Source organism: Bos taurus, chromosome 5 (genome assembly GCF_002263795.3).
Source record: "Bos taurus isolate L1 Dominette 01449 registration number 42190680 breed Hereford chromosome 5, ARS-UCD2.0, whole genome shotgun sequence".
NCBI classification, from domain to species: domain Eukaryota; kingdom Metazoa; phylum Chordata; class Mammalia; order Artiodactyla; family Bovidae; genus Bos; species Bos taurus.
Genome location: NC_037332.1, coordinates 39028563 through 39046237, shown reverse-complemented (window position 1 = coordinate 39046237; position 17675 = coordinate 39028563). Strand labels below are relative to the sequence as shown.

The window sequence follows — 17675 nt, the reverse complement described above, 5'->3', positions numbered from 1 at the left end:
GCATTGCAGGCAGATTCTTTACCATCTGAGCCACCAGGAAAGCCAATTTTTAAATTAGTATTTTTCAACATATAATGATAATGCACGGTACACTTTTGTAATGTTTCACAGCATCCAAAATCAAGCACTTTAAAGTGCTTGGAAGAAGCAGAACTTCTCAGAGAATAAAATGTTTGAGGAAAACATCCTCTCTAATTCCATTAAAGAAACAAGCAGGAATATGGTGCTAACTTCATTATTTCTCCCCCAAAGGAATTGAACCTGACTTCAGTTTTATTGGCAGACTTGATATGTGTGAGTTTACTCACCAGCTCATTGATGTGAGCAATTATATTTAGAGTAGACAAAAGTAATGAATACAGGGAAGAGGTGACAGTTGGGAAGTAGCAAACAGGACATTTTAGTCATTAAACCTGTAGAGACTGTGTCAAGCTCTTTTCCCTGAATACCTCCAAGGACTTTACAACTGTTATCTATTAAATCTACCCTACCCTGATGCAAGAAGAATAATGGCATCACCACCTCGGTTTTGGATTTAGAAAAATAAATACCTCTAACAGAAAAAAAAAAAAAAGAAGACTCCTCTTTACTGAATGAGCTAAGGACAGGGAAGAGCACAGAGCCTTGTTCCCAGGCGGTGGCCTCTAAACCTCAGACAGTGTCAGCTAGGTAACTTCAAATACACCAGTCACAGGGAAGAAAGGAGAGAGATTTAGCTAACATTCACCCAAATTTTGATATTCTCAATTATCACATATAACACATTATCTTCTTTTATATCCCACAATATGTGACACATGGTACGTACTCCATGTTTTGTTTTGCTTTTTTGCATTTTTAACATTTTCATTGAGGCATACATGACATACTATAAAATTCACCTATTTAAAATATGCAGAATGATTTTTAGTAAATTTATATGCATGCATGCTCAGTCACTTCAGTCATGCCCTACTCATTGTGACCCCATGAACTGTAGCCTGCCAAACTCGTCTGTCCATGGAATTCTCCAGGCAAGAATACTGGAGTGAGTTGCCATGCCCTTCTCCAGGGGATCTTCCCAACCCAGGGATCAAACTTTGCCTTCTGTAAGGAGGCAAATTCGTTAACTCTGAGCCACCAGGGAAGCCCAGATTTGTATAGTGACACACTACGACCACATTCCAGATTTAGAAACTTTCTACCATTCCCCGAATTCTATTCTGTCCCTTGTCAATTCCCTTTCCCTCCCCTAGTCCCAAGCAAACACTGATCTTTGCATTTTATAGACATTTTGTACAAATTGAAAAGTACACTATATAATATTTTGTGTCTGAATTCCTTCACTTTGTATGTTCTTTAGGTTCATTCATGATTTTGCATGGAATGGTCTTTTTTTTCATTTTTATTGTTGGATAGTATTTGATCGTATGAATATGCCACATTGTGTCTATGTCTTCACCAGTTGGTTAACCCTGGACTGTTTTCATTTTTTGTCTGTTATGAATGAAGTTCCTATGAACATTTGCATTGCAATTCTCATGAACATATGTTATTTTTCTCCAGGATATATACCAAGGAATGAAATTACTAGGTCAAATGACAATCATAAGTTTAGCATTTTGCTAATCATAAGTGTACCTTTTTGCATTACCACAAGCAATGTATGAAGGTTCCAGTTTCTGCTAATTTTCTCCAACATTTAGTATTTTCAATGATTTTTTACTATAGTTAATTTAGTGGGTATATGTTTAGCTGTATATTATTGTGTGTGCATTTCATTGGTAGCTTTATGGACATATAATTAAGATACAATAAACTGTGTATGTTTAAAGTATATAATTTGTTAAGTTTTGACATATGTATACAACCATAAAATAATCATCACAATCAAGATAACAACAATATCCATCCCCAACAAAAGTTTAATTTTACCCCCAGGTAATTCCTCTCTCACACATTGCCATCCCTACTCTGTACCCAGGAAATAACTGACTTGTTTTCTGTGAGTTAGTTTCATTTTCTAGAATTTTATATTTAAAAATTAATGTACATTTTCACCTGGCTAATATCACCCAGCATAATTATTTTGAGATTTATTTATGCTATTGGGTCTATCATAACTCAGTCTTCTTTATTGCTGAATAGTATTCCATTGTGGGGACTGTAGTTTACAAATTTACCAATTGAAAAGCATTTAGGGTTATTTTTACCCAATTTTTGGCTATTTTAAATAAAATTTCTATGAATATTAAGTCTAAAACTTTGTTCATATGTTTACATTTCTCAACAGTGAACATCAATACCTAGGTGTTGAATGGCTGGAGCATAGCTGAGCATGTATTTAACTCTTTAAGAAATTGCTAAATTGTTTTCCAAAGTGTTCTCACCCAAGGTGCTAGAATATTAGTTACTGCATTTTCACCAACACTTGATATAATCAATCTTTTTAAATTAAAGGCATTCCAGTAAGTGTGTAGTGATATATATCACTGTGGTTTTATTCACATTTCTTAGTGACTACTGATGCTGGGCTTCCCTGTGGCTCTGTGGTAAAGAATCAATCTGTCAATGCAACAGACATGGGTTCAATCCCTGGATCAGATGATCCCCTGGAGAAGGAAATGGCAACACACTCCAGTATTCTTGCCTGGGAAATCCCATGGCCAGAAAAGCCTGGTGGGTTACAGTCCATTGGGTTGCAAGAGTCAGACATGACTTAGTGACTAAACAAACAAATAACAATGATGTTGAACATCTTTTCATGTCCCTTTATGAGAAATATTTGCAAACTAATATCAAGATCCTTAAGTTAGTCCCATTGGCCAAAGTCCTTTTTGCCATGAAAAGTAACATATTCACAGGTTCTAGGGACAAGGACATGTGCATATTTGGTTGAGGGGGGGAACTGTTATTCTAACACATTTGGTATCCCGTAAATTTTGGTATATTTTTGGTCTTGGTGATGGTTTAGTCACTAAGTCATGTCTGACTCTTGCAACTTCATGGACTGTAACCCACCAAGCTCCTCGGTCAATGGGATTTCCCAGGCAAGAATTCTGGAATGGGTTACCAGTTCCTTCTCCAATGTTATATTTTAATTTTCATTCTATTCTAAATACTTTCTCATTTCCTTTTTGAAATATTCTTAGATCCACAGGTTTTATTTAAAAGTGTGCAATAATGTTTCAAATATTTATAAGTTGTTTTGCACAATATCTGCTATTGATTTCTATTTATTATTATTTATTTATTATTTAATTATTTATTATTGTTATTACCTGCTATTAGATAACATTCTTTGTATGATCTAATATTCTTAAATTTTTTGAGACTTGTTTTATGACCCAGAATTTCATCTGTCTTTGTAAATGTTCTAAGGGTGCTTGAAAAGAATGCTTATTCTGTTGTTGTTCCTGGATTCAGTGTCTTATAAATTAGGTCAAGTTGGTTGATAGTATTTGATATTCTTAATGATTTGCTGTCTATTCATTTGATCAGCTATTGATATTAAGTTTTGAAATCTCCAACTGTAAATGTAAACTTGTCTATTTCTCCTTACAATTTTTACACCAAGTATTTTGAAGCCCTATTATTAGATGCGTAATATTTAAGATCTGGTTCTTGTATAATCTTCAAGATACTTTTTATCTCTTGTAATATATTTGTCTTAAAATCTATTTTATCTGATAGTAATATAACCAGCCTGGGTTTCTTTGCTTCATGTTAGAATGTCATGTCTTTTATTCATTTTTAAAATTTTAACCTATTTATGTCTTTATACTAAAGTCTATTTTTATAAGCAGCATATCATTAGATATTCTGTTTCATTCAACATTACATTCACTTTTTTTTACTGGAATATTTAGACTATTTACAATCAATTTTATTACTGATACTGCTATGTTTAGGTTGGTGATCTTGATGTTTGTCTTTTATTTGTCCCACCTTTGTTCCCTTTTCCCCTTTATTTGCCTTTCTTTGGATCAAGTAATTTTTATAATTCCATTTTATCTCTTTTGTTGGTTTATTAGCTAAAATTCTTATGTTAACATTAATGATTGCATGAAGATTTATAATACATTTTTACTTTATTAAAATCTACTACTACTACTAAGTCACTTCAGTTGTGTCCGACTCTGTGCGACCCCATAGACGGCAGCCCACCAGGCTCCCCCGTCCCTGGGATTCTCCAAGCAAGAACACTGGAGTGGGTTGCCATTTCCTTCTCCAATGCATGAAAGTGAAAAGTGAAAGTGAAGTCGTTTAGTCATATCCTACTCTTAGCGACCCCATGGACTGCAGCCTACCAGGCTCCTCCGTCCATGGGATTTTCCAGGCTGTCATGTGACATTAACTTTACATTTTGGTATAAGAACAATAAAGCAATATACTCATGGTTTCCCTCCCTGTTTTTTGTGCTATTGTCATATGTTTTACTTTTATATATTCTATAAATATTATAGTAACTCTATTATTGCTATTTTGGTTTTAAAACTATATATTATTTCCTAAAGTGTTTCTTCATATAGATCCATCTTTCTGACTAATTACATTTTTCTTGTGCTTAAAGGGCTTCCATCAACATTTCTTGAAGAGAACGTCTGTCATTAAATTCCTTCAACTTCTGTATGTCTAAAAAGGTCTTTATTCTACCTTCATTTTTTAAAGATTTATTGAGGTGTAATTTACATAATATGAAGTTCACCATTTATAAATATAAAATTCAATGTATTTGTAATTCAGTAAATTTGTAAAATTGTGCAAGCATTCTAAAGTGGTTTTGAATGTTTACATCATCAAAAAATTCTGTCATCCATTTTCACAGTTAGTCTCTCTTGTTTCAGCCTCAGGCAACCTCTAATTTGCTTTCTTCCTATAGATTCGTGCCTTCTAAGCATTTCAGATGAATGGGATTCTGCAACATAGTCTTTTGCATCTGCCTTGCCTTATATAACATAATGTTTCTGTGGTTCGTCCATATTGTAGTAAATGTAAGTAGTTTATACCTTTTTATTGCTAAATATTATTTCATTATATAGATATACCATATTTCATTCTTCCTTTCACTAGTTGATGACCATTTGGGTTGTTTCTGGTGATGACAAATAATTTTTCTATGAACATTTGTGTACATGTCTTTGTGTTGACATATATTATTTCTCTTAGGAATGGTTACCTTCATTTTTGAAACAGATTTTTACTGGGTGAAAAATTCTTTATTGACAGAGCTTCTTTTCTTCCATTATTTTAATAATGTTGCATCACTATCTTCTAACCTACATTCTTTCACATGAAAAATCTGCTGCCATCTTTGACTTTGTTTCTTTCTATATAAAGTGGTCTTTTTTCCCTCTGGTTCCTTTATAGGTTTTCTATTTGTCACTGGTGTTAAGCAATTTGATTTTGAAGTGTCAGTGTAGTTTTTTGTGTTTCATGTCTGATAAATGTCCTCAATCTGTTTATACTTTTAATCAAATTTGGGGCCATTATTTCTTCAAACTTTTTTTTTCTGTCAACATCTCTCATTCTCTTGTCTCCATCAGTTCTGCTTCTCAGTAGTCCTAACGTCCACTATTTTTATTCCTTCTCATTTTCAAACACAGCCTTCCACTGACTGACCTCTCATCACAGACATTTATACCTACCAGATGGTGGTTGGTTCCTTTTCTTCTTCACATTCACACTCACTACACTGTGTACCACATGAACATTGAGTGCTGTAAGCATTTCAGCTGTTCAAAAATTGTACTAAAATTTATGACAAGTTAGCTTCGTTAACTATTGTTAACTATGCTGGTTATCATGAGAGACTGAGCCTTAGTTAACCCCAATAGCTTCTCCAAATGATAATAAGTGACACATTTTAAGAAAGAAACACCTTAAAAGAGTACTAAACACAGAACAACTAGTAAATCTGGGCAGAGAGGTGTGTAGGGCTGTCTAAAGGAAAGCGTCACGGAACAGGTGACATTTGACTTGCGTCATGAAGGAAGAATTAGAGTTTGTCAGACAAGTAAGAAGGGAACTAACAGTTTAGGTGAAGAAAACACTGTATTCAAGACTCAAAAAATTAAAGTACTGAGTATCTTTTTTGTACAGTGAAAAATTTTTAAATTCTGTAACATGCAGTAAGTTTATAAGAACAAGTTGTTGAAGGACTATTCAAAAGATACCAGTCTTATTAAATCCCTTTTAGAAAGTTTGTTCAGTAATTGGTGTGCTAAAAATATAAAACAAACCAAAAAAATAAAAACCATTGGCTTTGCTTTTTGCATCTGGAATTTTTCTAATTGTCCATCACAGATAATTAATTGTTCCAGGGCCAGGAAACCCCAGAAATTCCCTAGCTCTTTCTCCAGAATGCCTTTGCTATAGACAACTTTTCCTGGATGGATAACTCAACCTCCATACTGATATCCCTCCAGAACTTGACTTCAGCATATGCCCTCTGATTCCATTGACCATCATCTCTGGAAAGAACTTTATACTCTCCTCTTCCACCCCTGTCACACACACACACACACACACACACACACACACACACTGCTTTGGGTTACCTAGCAGTTACTTGCTAGTTCTCCATTTCCCCTAGCTTTCCTCATCAGACACTGGGATCAGGCAATTAGCAAAACAAAATCAAAGAAATGCTTTCAAGCAAAGAAAAAAAAATGTGTTAAAGTCTTCAAGAATATCAATATTGACATTTTCTTCCTATATTTAATAAATAAAAAATCAATAATTAAAATGTTAGAGTTCAAAGAAATCAGGTAATGAAACTTTAACAAATTTTCTCAAGTGATAGGCCTATGAATGGCAAGTTTTAACAAAGTAATTAAGGGTATAAGAATACAATCACAATAAAAATAGTAAAATAAATAGATATTTCTCAGAATTAAATATTTGTCTAAAATTCATTTTCTCTACTATCATGAATTTCATTAACCAAAATAACAAGAGAACCCAAGAAAAGAGACAGAGAAGAAAGAGTGTAGTGTAAGATAACAAACATGAGTATTCATTATTGGGCTGTAATGCAAAGTAATATTAAAATGTAAATCCCCATAGCATGAATTTAGAGAGATTTGCATGATATCAGTAAGTCATTTATTATTAGTTTTTCTGCACTTATAGATAACTGTAGCCAAGAAAATCTCCATTTTCCCAGCTGCAAATTTTCTGACTATGGTGTAATATAAAGCTATTGAATTAAAGAATGTGTCCGCTTTAACTACTAGTTTTGAATATAACATGAGTAATCAGCAAGAAATAGTATTCTTAGACCCCTCGTTGTAATCAGCATGTCATTGTTACAATATTATGGTGTCCAAATAAAGTAGAGTCTCTTCATTCTTGATTTTTGAATAAGTGTTTAAGGCATACATAAATTATAATAATTTCCAAACACATGAAGGACAGCTTTGTAAGATTGCATCTTTCTCCTAAAAATGATAAGAAATTCACTAATGAGTCCATTAGACAGAGTCCATTAAAGGTGACAGGACAAAGATCTCTTGGAGACCTAATCAAGCAGAGACAATATGCAGGATTAATTCAGTGTCCATTCAGCTTTCTGCACTCAGACAGAAAATGAGATTTGAGTGACCACTTTATTTAGCAAGTCAAAGACTGCTGAAAATTTTATGAAACGGTGCAACTCACATGCAAAACAGAGCAGAGTTTCATTAAGAGTGATATAGTGAAAAAAATGTGAATAATTCTCATTGGATATCAGTTAATAAAAGGCATGAAATATAAATTAGCTTCAGGCTTAATCTGCATAAAGTTGACTTTGTGTTTGTGATAGTAATGTTATCACTATACATTTATTAAATGAGATCTCATTTATTGTTCTGTCTCCTTTTATACTCAACTTATTTGAAATCACAATGATTTCTATTAGTTAGGCTTCATTTAAAACTATCATTGATTGTTTAAACATCCAACCTTAAAATTTATTTATAATTGCCATTTTTGGTGCTTAGAGATTTTGCTTCATTCAAGAACAAATTTTTAAATTAAGAAAATGTCTTTTATACACAAACATACAGAGCAAGTTTATTGATACTTCAACAACTCAGAAGATTGAATTCTAAACTTTAAAGGGGTTAGTGGAAATATGCCCCTCTGAAAAAACATAAAGCTGTATGACTTAAAACCCACTGGAAATAATAATGCACATATATAAGTTTTATAATAAATATAAAATTTTAACTGCATATATTACATATTATTATAAAAGAACCCAAATTTTAAATATATATGGAGACAAAGCTTAACCTTATTCTACTGTATTCTGCTTACTTTAATGTAATTATGACAATAACTACATAATTATGTAATTATGACATAACTCAGTATTCACAGTTATAAATATATTCACTAAATATTTTACATTTTTAATATCTTAATGTATAAATTCAACAGATATTTGTGGTATGTTTAAGAATGTTTTGACAAAATAACTGTCCTTTTGTAACCATTTCTAAGTTATTAATACATTAACCAAAATAGCACTATTGAAAAGAAAAACTAAGAATTGCTGGCAAATTCAGTTTATACTAATCTCTATTACTTAAAAAAATGAAATCCTTAGTGCTCGGCTCATTTTAGGGGTATTTTAGGTTCTTTGATCATGGGCAACCCATGCTTGTAATAAATCATCATGTCCCAGGAGATAAGCCCAAGATCCATAAGCCAGAAAATTCAAATGAGAACACTTTCACAACAGTACCCCGATCATGAAGACTCTGGCCCCTTTGACCTATTTAACCATCACAAAGTTGGCATCAGGCTAGATATCACCAGGCATCAAGCTGATGAATGCCCCACAGTACAGATATGTTCAACTGTTTCCTGTGATATCATTTTGCTGGTTCTTCTGAGCTCTATAATATTTTCTGTAGTGAATTCAAGCTGAATATGTTTGGCAAGAATATTTTCTCAGAGATGCTGTGTATTTCATACTACATCACATCAGGAGGCCCATTATATTTATTTTTCCCCCTAGTGCTGCAAGTTTGATCACTGGGTTAAGATGGTGACACATGGATCTCTCTATTATCAAGGTAAGTTTTTCCCTTTGTGGTTAGAAAGCCATCAATAGAATAATACTTTGGCCTTGTAAGAAGCCTTTTGCCTAATGATTTAGCATTGAGTGATAATGCTCGCTTGAGTCAAATATTATGTTAGAGATTAAGAATTATTTTTTATATTGCATCATTCCTTCTGCATTTTAGTGTGCATTCTTCTATGAAGTAACTTGAGAGAACTTCAACATAAGCTATTTCCTTACCCTGAATTATAGTCCTGGGAGAAAGGTAGGATAAATACTTAACTCTCTCTTTCTAATTGCAAACTTCCAAAGTAAGGAGTTCATTTAATAGTACTTGTCAATGGTGGTGGATGAGAGTTCCATGTCTGTTTTATAGTTGCTGTTAAATATCAATATTAATTCATGATTTTTATATATTCAGTGACTTTCAATTAATTGCTTTATGTATAATGATCAAATTTGGTAAGTTAGAATCCTTTCAAACTGGTTCCCATAAACTTTTGATATATTTTTTTGATGACTTGTTTACTTTCTGGCACAAAATATCCCAAACCTGGAGCAGCTATTTTTCCAAGAATATTTTTCTATGAAAAGAAATCACAGTTTGGATACCAAGAGATTCTTTGCTCCTGGTTAAACGGGAGGGAAAGGAGTAGGGCACAACTTTTGACAGAATGACATAACCCAGAGGACACAACATAAACTGATTAGAATCAGATGGATCCAAGATGGCAGACAAGTCAACTTCAACTAAACCTCGATCCTTGATCAACAAGTGAAATGACACCCCCAGAGGCACCATGACAGTTCCAAGACACTGTCAAAAGACCAAAAAGTGGATGGTGGCCAAATTCCTGGGAATCTCCATCTATTCCCCAAAATAGTTGGAATAATCCTCCCACTCAGCCCATGAAGTTAACCAGCCCATAAAAGCTAACCACACCACACTTTGAGGCCACCGCCCTTGTCCTCTGCAATGGCCCACATTCTGTCTGTGAAGTGTGCTTCTCTCTGAATCTGAATAAATCCACTTCTCACCTATCAATTTTATCACTGAATTCTTTCTGTGATGAGATATCAAAAATCTGAGCTTCATTAGGTCCTGAAACCAGGTACCACGGGTTCTGGCTGGGTTTGAGTTCCAGCCACATGGGTTCAAGTCCTAAGCAGAATTTCAGCCAGGTTCAAGTTCTGGTTATGTGAGTTTGAGTCCCCAGCCGCATGGGTTCAAGTCCCAGAACATGGGTTCAAGTCCCAATCTGAATTAAATGGTTTCACTGGGTTATCAGTGGTTTCAGGCTTTCTCAGTGGACAAAGCTAGAAAAAAAACAAGTATTCTAACATCATGAGTTCATACAGATATTTTCCATCCAAATGTAACATTTTACATTTTTTTCCTTCATTTTTTTGATTCTGTACTTACACATCTTTTATCTTACACTTAAAATTTGTTTCCCACTAACTTTAATATTCATTCTTGCTCTATCCTACAACATTAACGAAAATAAATTCAAAATAACTGTACCAATATTAATACTGAGTAAAATTACTGACTGAAGTTTAATATTTTTCACAGTTGTTTTTGTCCTTAGAATATATACCAATAACTGTATGCAGAGTTCTAAAGCCATTAGAAATCCTTTTCTTTGTGTGTGGTTGTTTCCAATTTGGCATGGAGTTCACTCACATTCACTTGGAGAGCTTCCTTCAGTTGCAGCTCTGCAGTGTTTCATTAAAGGCACACACCATGGTTGACTCAACCCCCCATGAATGTACCTTTGTGTTGTTTCCAATTGTTTGTTATTACAAACAGTTTGCCTTTAATTCAAATATCACCACATGCCTATGATACTATTACCTCTATTTTAATATGAAACTGAGGTTCAGGGAAATGGAGTACTTTCCCCAAGTTTGTATAGCTGTATGAAACCAAAATCTTGCCGTTTATTTTCGAGTAGAGTGCCTCTCAGGCATCCGCAGCACCACAACCATAAACTGTTTTCTGTGCTTCATTGTTTTCCAGGCATCTTTGTGAAAATGAACAAAAGAAAGAAAAAAAAAAAACAAAAAAACACAAGTCTTCATAGGCACATTTGGATCCAAATGGATATGTAAAGAGGAACTGAGCGGGAAGGGAACTGTCTAACACCAAAGGCCAGAGCAAGCTCAACATCACCTCTACCCAGCCACCTCCTAAGACATAATTCACTATACACTCTCATGTTTTCTCAACCAAAATGCCATATCTAATTGCCATATATAAGTGGAGTGGAATGCACAAATCCTTTGTGATAGCAGAAACTGATTATATCTGCTTTGGTATTAGTGTTCAGAGTTACATTGAAATAATACAGTTTTATTAAAATTTCCACCTATTCAGCAGTATGAGATTTACTAATAAAATATCTGATTTGAGTCTAATATATGAGGAAACTATGTAATTAAGAATTTGTTTTTGAAGTTCTGATGAATTTCCTGACCATGGATGTTTTCACATGACAGAAATTAGCTATAACTTTGAAATGACCACTAAGCTATCACTGTTTCAAAAATAACAACAAATGCCACCGCCCTCTGTATACAGAAGTGGCTTGCTTTCCTGTAGGGGTGTATGTCAGAAGTTCAAGGGAAGTATTCTGCAGACACTTTCCACTGAAGTTTTGGGGTAGAAATAGGGGAGGTAGTGAGCTGATTGTTCCTGTGTATAAAAAAAAAAAAAAAGAAAGAAAGAAACCCTCTTAGTTTAAATTTATGTTTAATTTTCATCAAGCTTAGGTTGTCCTGGAAGATGAGTGTATTACAAAGTTTCACCTCTGGGATTCATGATGGCAATCCATCTCTTTCCCACATCTAAAGCTAAAATTGGCAGTATTCTCCTTATTCTATGAACTACTTTTAAATGACATGCAGGAGAAGAAAGACACTGTACTTAAATATATAAAAATAAATTTTCTTGGCTTACTGGTGGTAGCAAACAAATATCTATGAGTAATACCCCTATATCACCAGCTAGCAGGGCACTTAATAAAACCCAAACAACTGTCACACACAGGTTATAAGGTCATTTCTCACATATAAGATAAACTAGAAATCTATCCAAAGGATAGAATCACGGAGAATGTTATGAAGTTTGCTGGAAAATAAAAAATGAGTTTCACATGTTATTTCATTTCCCAAGGGCACTTTGATAAGCATACACACATATTGTCAATGCAGGCTGGGCCCCAGTGCATGTTGGGGACACAGAAACAAGCAAGTTCAAAATCGTAAATGTCATTTAGTAACAAATTAAATATTTGCCACAGGTGACAGGAAAACAAATAAGTAAAATAAAGCTGTATTTTTTTTTTTGGCTGCCAACAATATGGAGAAAGACATAAATGTAAAATATGAAGACACTGTCCTTCAGAAAGGTAATGATAAGGCTTATATTTACATTTCCATTGAAAATAGTCACAGAGGCTTGCACCTCTCAGTGTGTGTTGAATGAAAGATTTAATGAATGAACGAATGAAAATGTATGTATTGGGAAAGTAAGTTTGTGTGGTTGTGGGGGAGAAAAGGGAGTTCATGGATATGAATTCAGGATGGTTTAAGAAACAACAATTAGATTCTCCAAACAAAGTCTAAAACAAAAGAAAGCATTAGTTTTTAACATTTTTCCAATAGTGCGCACACCTGTACCACAAAAATTCTAGCCTCATGGTACTTAAACTTCAAATGTACCTGTGGTATTTACCCAAAATAGACATTCTGATTCAGGTCCAGGAATTCACATTTAAAAGCAATCCATATGATTCTGAGAGAAAGTGGCCCAGAGACAGTATTTTGAGAAATGCTACTCTGTAGCAAGTGGCAGGCCTGAGGAGAGGTTTGGGTTTCCCCTCTCTTCTCTGTGGGTTTTCTTTGATAGCAGATTTTATTTTCTGTATTACACCCCACTGTCCAACACTATACAACCTTCTTCTTGGGAAATGCTGTTTCTTAAGCTCAGAGGTCATATTTGGAATGTATTTTATTTAGAATCATTCCCCAAACTGAAAGTGTTAATTGCTCCTCTGTGTCTGACTCTGTGATCCCATGGACTGTAGCCCAAGGCCAGGGTCCTCTGTCCATGGAATTGTCCAGGCAAGAATAACTGGAGTGGGTTGCCACTTCCTTCTCCAGGGGATCTTCCCAATCCAGAGATTGAACTTGGGTTTCCTACATTACAGGCAGATTCTTTTACCCTCTGAGCCACCAGGGAAGCCCCAATGGCCAATATTTAAGTAGAAAAAATTAGTGAATCAAGAGTTTTGATTCTGTGGTAATTAAATGGAATTCACAGTGCAGGGAAGGCAGAGAGAATAAAGAGTTAGAAACATGCAATAAAGCTAGAGAAAGACCCTGTTAAAGAGAATCAAAAGTTTAACATGTACTTTTTTTCTTTATATTAAAAATGAATTAAAAGTAGTTTAAATACATGTAAGGATTGCCTGATAAAATACAGGATGTTCAATTAATTTCAAATTTCAGATACATAATGAATACTTTTCTAGAATAAATACAATCCTGTACTTTTATTTGTTAAATATGGTATCTAATACTTACCATGTAAAACTACTGTTAAAAACTACTCTGGGGGCCATATGTGGAGAGCACAGGTAATGTATCTTTGAATGGATCCCTGATATAACTGAGATATGACTTTCACTTGAAGGAAACTTTACAAGGTATTTCCCATACCCAGAAAGCAGCCATTTATATCAAACATCTGAGAAATTTCCCCAAAGACTATTTTCCTCAATCAATATAATTCTCTACCAGCAAGATCCTCTTAATACTCCACAAACCTTTTTAATGAAAGAATGTAGAGGGCAGCTCAGTGCATATTCATTTTCAAGTGTATATAATAATCTAATAACAATGTTGTATACATTAGGCTTTCTGTTCTTTCCCATGGAAAACACGTTTTTGCCTCCCTGCTTTAAACAATAAGTTCTCAGCATATTATGTGTGTCCCTGATTTTCTCAAGGCATTCTATTTACTTCTTTACAATAATAAAAAATTTTTTTTTAATTCAGCACTATCGACACGTGGGACCAGATAATTCTTTGTTGTTGGAGACTGTCCTGTATATTGTAGGACTGGCATGCATGCTTAGTTGCTTCAGTAGCGTCCAACTCTTTATGACGCCATGGACTGTGGCCTGCCAGGCCCCTCTCTCATGGGCAAGAATACTGGATTGGGTTACCATGCACTCTTCCAAGGAATATTCCTGACCCAGGGATCAAATTTGCATTTACTGCATCGCAGGCAGATTCTTTACCGCTGAGTCACTGGGGAAGCCTTTGTTATAGGACATTTAGCAGCATCTCTGGCTTCTATACTAAGCAGCAGAAGTACTGCCTAAGTGATGACCAAAAATGTCTCTCAGTTCAGTTCGGTTCAGTCGCTCAGTCGTGTCTGACTCTTGGCGACCCCATGATTTGCAGCACGCCAGGCCTCCCTTACAGTCCAAGGGACTCTCAAGAGTCTTCTCCAACACCACAGTTCAAAAGCATCAATTCTTCAGCACTCAGCTTTCTTTACAGTCCAACTCTCACATCCATACATGACCACTGGAAAAACCATAGCCTTGACTAGACGGACCTTTGTTGGCAAAGTAATGTCTCTGCTTTTGAATATGCTATCTAGATTGGTTATAACTTTCCTTCCAAGGAGTAAGCATCTTTTAATTTCATGGCTGCAGTCACCATCTGTAGTGATTTTGGAGCCCAGAAAAATAAAGTCTGACACTGTTTCCACTGTTTCCCCATCTATTTCCCATGAAGCGATGGAACCAGACGCCATGACCTTCATTTTCTGAATGTTGAGCTTTAAGCCAACTTTTTCACTCTCCACTTTCACTTTCATCAAGAGGCTTTTGAGTTCCTCTTCACTTTCTGCCATAAGGGTGGTGTCATCTGCGTATCTGAGGTGACTGATATTTCTCCCGGCAATCTTGATTCCAGCTTGTGTTTCTTCCAGCCCAGTGTTTCTCATGATGTACTCTGCATATAAGTTAAATAAACAGGGTGACAATATACAGCCTTGATGTACTCCTTTTCCTATTTGGAAAGTGTCTGTTGTTCCATGTCCAGTTCTAACTGTTGCTTCCTGACCTGCATATAGGTTTCTCAAGAGGCAGGTCAGGTGGTCTGGTATTCCCATCTCTTTCAGAATTTCCCACAGTCTATTGTGATCCACACAGTCAAAGGCTTTGGCATAGTCAATAAAGCAGAAATAGATGTTTTTCTGGAACTCTCTTGCTTTTTCCATGATGCAGCGGATGTTGGCAATTTGATCTCTGGTTCCTCTGCCTTTTCTAAAACCAGCTTGAACATCAGGAAATTCACGGTTCACATATTGCTGAAGCCTGGCTTGGAGAATTTTGAGCATTACTTTGCTAGCATGTGAGACGAGTGCAATTGTGTAGTCGTTTGAGCATTCTTTGGCATTGCCTTTCTTTGGGATTGGAATGAAAACTGACCTTTTCCAGTCCTGTGGCCACTGCTGAGTTTTCCAAATTTGCTGGCCCTAGATATTACCAAATGTCTCCTGGAGGGCAAAATCACCCCCAATTGAGAATCACTGCTCTGCATGGATAGGTTACAATTCATTGCAACTTCTCTCCCTTCCCTACCTCCTTCCTTTCTTTCTTCCTCTCTTTCCAAGGTGGGAAAAGATAGTAATTTACCTTCTTCTTATGAGAAAATGAGGGCTTTCCTTGTGGCTAAGCTGGTAAAGAATCCACCTGCAATGCAGAGACTTGGGTTCACTCCCTGGGTTGGGAAGATTCCCTGTAGAAGGGAAGGGCTACACATTCCAGTATTCTGGCTTGGAGAATTCCATGAAGTGTATAGTCTATGGGGTCACAATGAGTTGGACATTACTGAGCGACTTTAATTTTCACTTTATGGGAAAATGAAAACTAATTTCCTTTTTCTTAAAATTTTTTTGTTCATTTTTGGCCACAACACGCAGCATGTGGGATCTTACTTACCTGACCAGGAATGGAACCCATGTCTCCTGCATAGGAAATGCAGTATCTTAACCACTGAACCGCCAGGGAACATCTGAAAGCTAAATTCTTTGTAGGATTTTAATTTTAAAGTGTATGAACAGTTGGGTCTTCCTTGCTGTTCTAGTGGTTAAGAATCTGCCTTCCAGTGCAGAGAACATGGGTTTGATCCCTGGCCAAGGAACTGTGATCCCAAACACCTCTGAGCAATTAAATCCTCACAACTACTGAGCCCACTCACCACAACTAGAGAGAAACCAGTGTGCCCAAGGAAGAGACTGAACACTGCAAGGAAAGATTCCATATGCTGCAAAGAAAAATCCTGCCTGCACAACTGAGACCCAGTGTAGAGAAAAATAAATAAATTAAAAATATGAACCGTCAATTACACCCAAAAATGGGTTAGGAAAAAAATCAGTAAATAACATTGGAATGCACTGATAATTTAAGGGAAAAAATAGATCACTAAATAAATCACATATCAGATAAAAATTTTAACTAAAAAATTATAAACTGCTTGAACATAGTTTTGGGTATTTATCAGTTGTTCCTCAGTCATTCAGTCATGTCCAGTTCTTCCCCACCCTGGAACATGACGGGCCTCTCTGTCTCTCACCATCTCCCGGAGTTCACCCAAGTTCATGTCCAGAGAATGGTGATGCCATCCAACCATCCAAGCATCTCATCCTCTGCCGCCTTCTTTTCCTTTTGCCCTCAATCTTTCCCAGCATCAGGGTCTTTTCCAGTGAGTCGGCTCTTCATATCAGGTGGCCAAAGTATTGGAGCTTCAGCTTCAGCATCAGTCCTTCCAGTGAATATTCAGTATTGATTTGCTTTAGGATTGACTGGTTTGATCTTCTTGTGGTCCAAGGGACTCTAAAGAGTCTTCTCCAGCACCACAGTTTGAAAGCATCAATTATTCAGTGCTCAGCCTTCTTTATGGTCCAACTCTCACATCTGTACATGACTACTGGAAAGACCATAGCTTGGGCTATACAGATCTTTGTTGACAAAGTGATGTCTTTACTTTTTAATACACTGCCTGAGTTTGTCATAGCCTTCCTTTCAAGAAGCAATGGTCTTCTAATTTCATGGCTACAGTCACCATCTGCAGTGATATTGGAGCCCATGAAGGGAATGTCTGTCACTTCTTGCACTTTCTCCCTTCTATTTACCATGAAGTGATGTAACTGGATGCCCTGATCTTAGTTTTTTGAATGTTGAATTTTAAGCCAGCTTTTTCACTCTCCTCCTTAACCCCAATCAAGAGGTTCTTTAGTTTCTCTTCACTTTCTGCCATTAGAGTGGTATCATCTGCATATCTGAGGTTGTTGATATTTCTCCCGGCAATCTTGATTCCAGCTTGTAACTCATCCAGCCCAGCATTTTGCATGATGTGTTGTGCATATAAGTTAAATAAACAGGGTGATAATATATAGCTTTGTTGTACTCCTTTCTCAAGTTTGAACCAGTCAGTTGTTCCATGTAAGGCTCTAAGTGTTGCTTCTTAACCTGCATACAGGCTTCTCATGAAACAGATAAAGTGGTCTGGTATTCCCATCTCTAAGAATTTTCTACAATTTGTTGTGATCCACATA

General features: G+C 35.7%; 1 long non-coding RNA gene across 1 annotated transcript; it reads left to right on the top strand.

Annotated features, from left to right (window-relative positions):
• Positions 1–4550: 4550 nt before the first annotated feature.
• LOC132345393 (uncharacterized) lies at positions 4551–11537 on the top strand. Its single transcript, XR_009494741.1, has 5 exons — positions 4551–4622; positions 4862–4973; positions 8990–9047; positions 9219–9299; positions 11058–11537. It is a non-coding gene; the product is annotated as an uncharacterized lncRNA (long non-coding RNA).
• The last annotated feature ends 6138 nt before the right edge of the window (positions 11538–17675 follow it).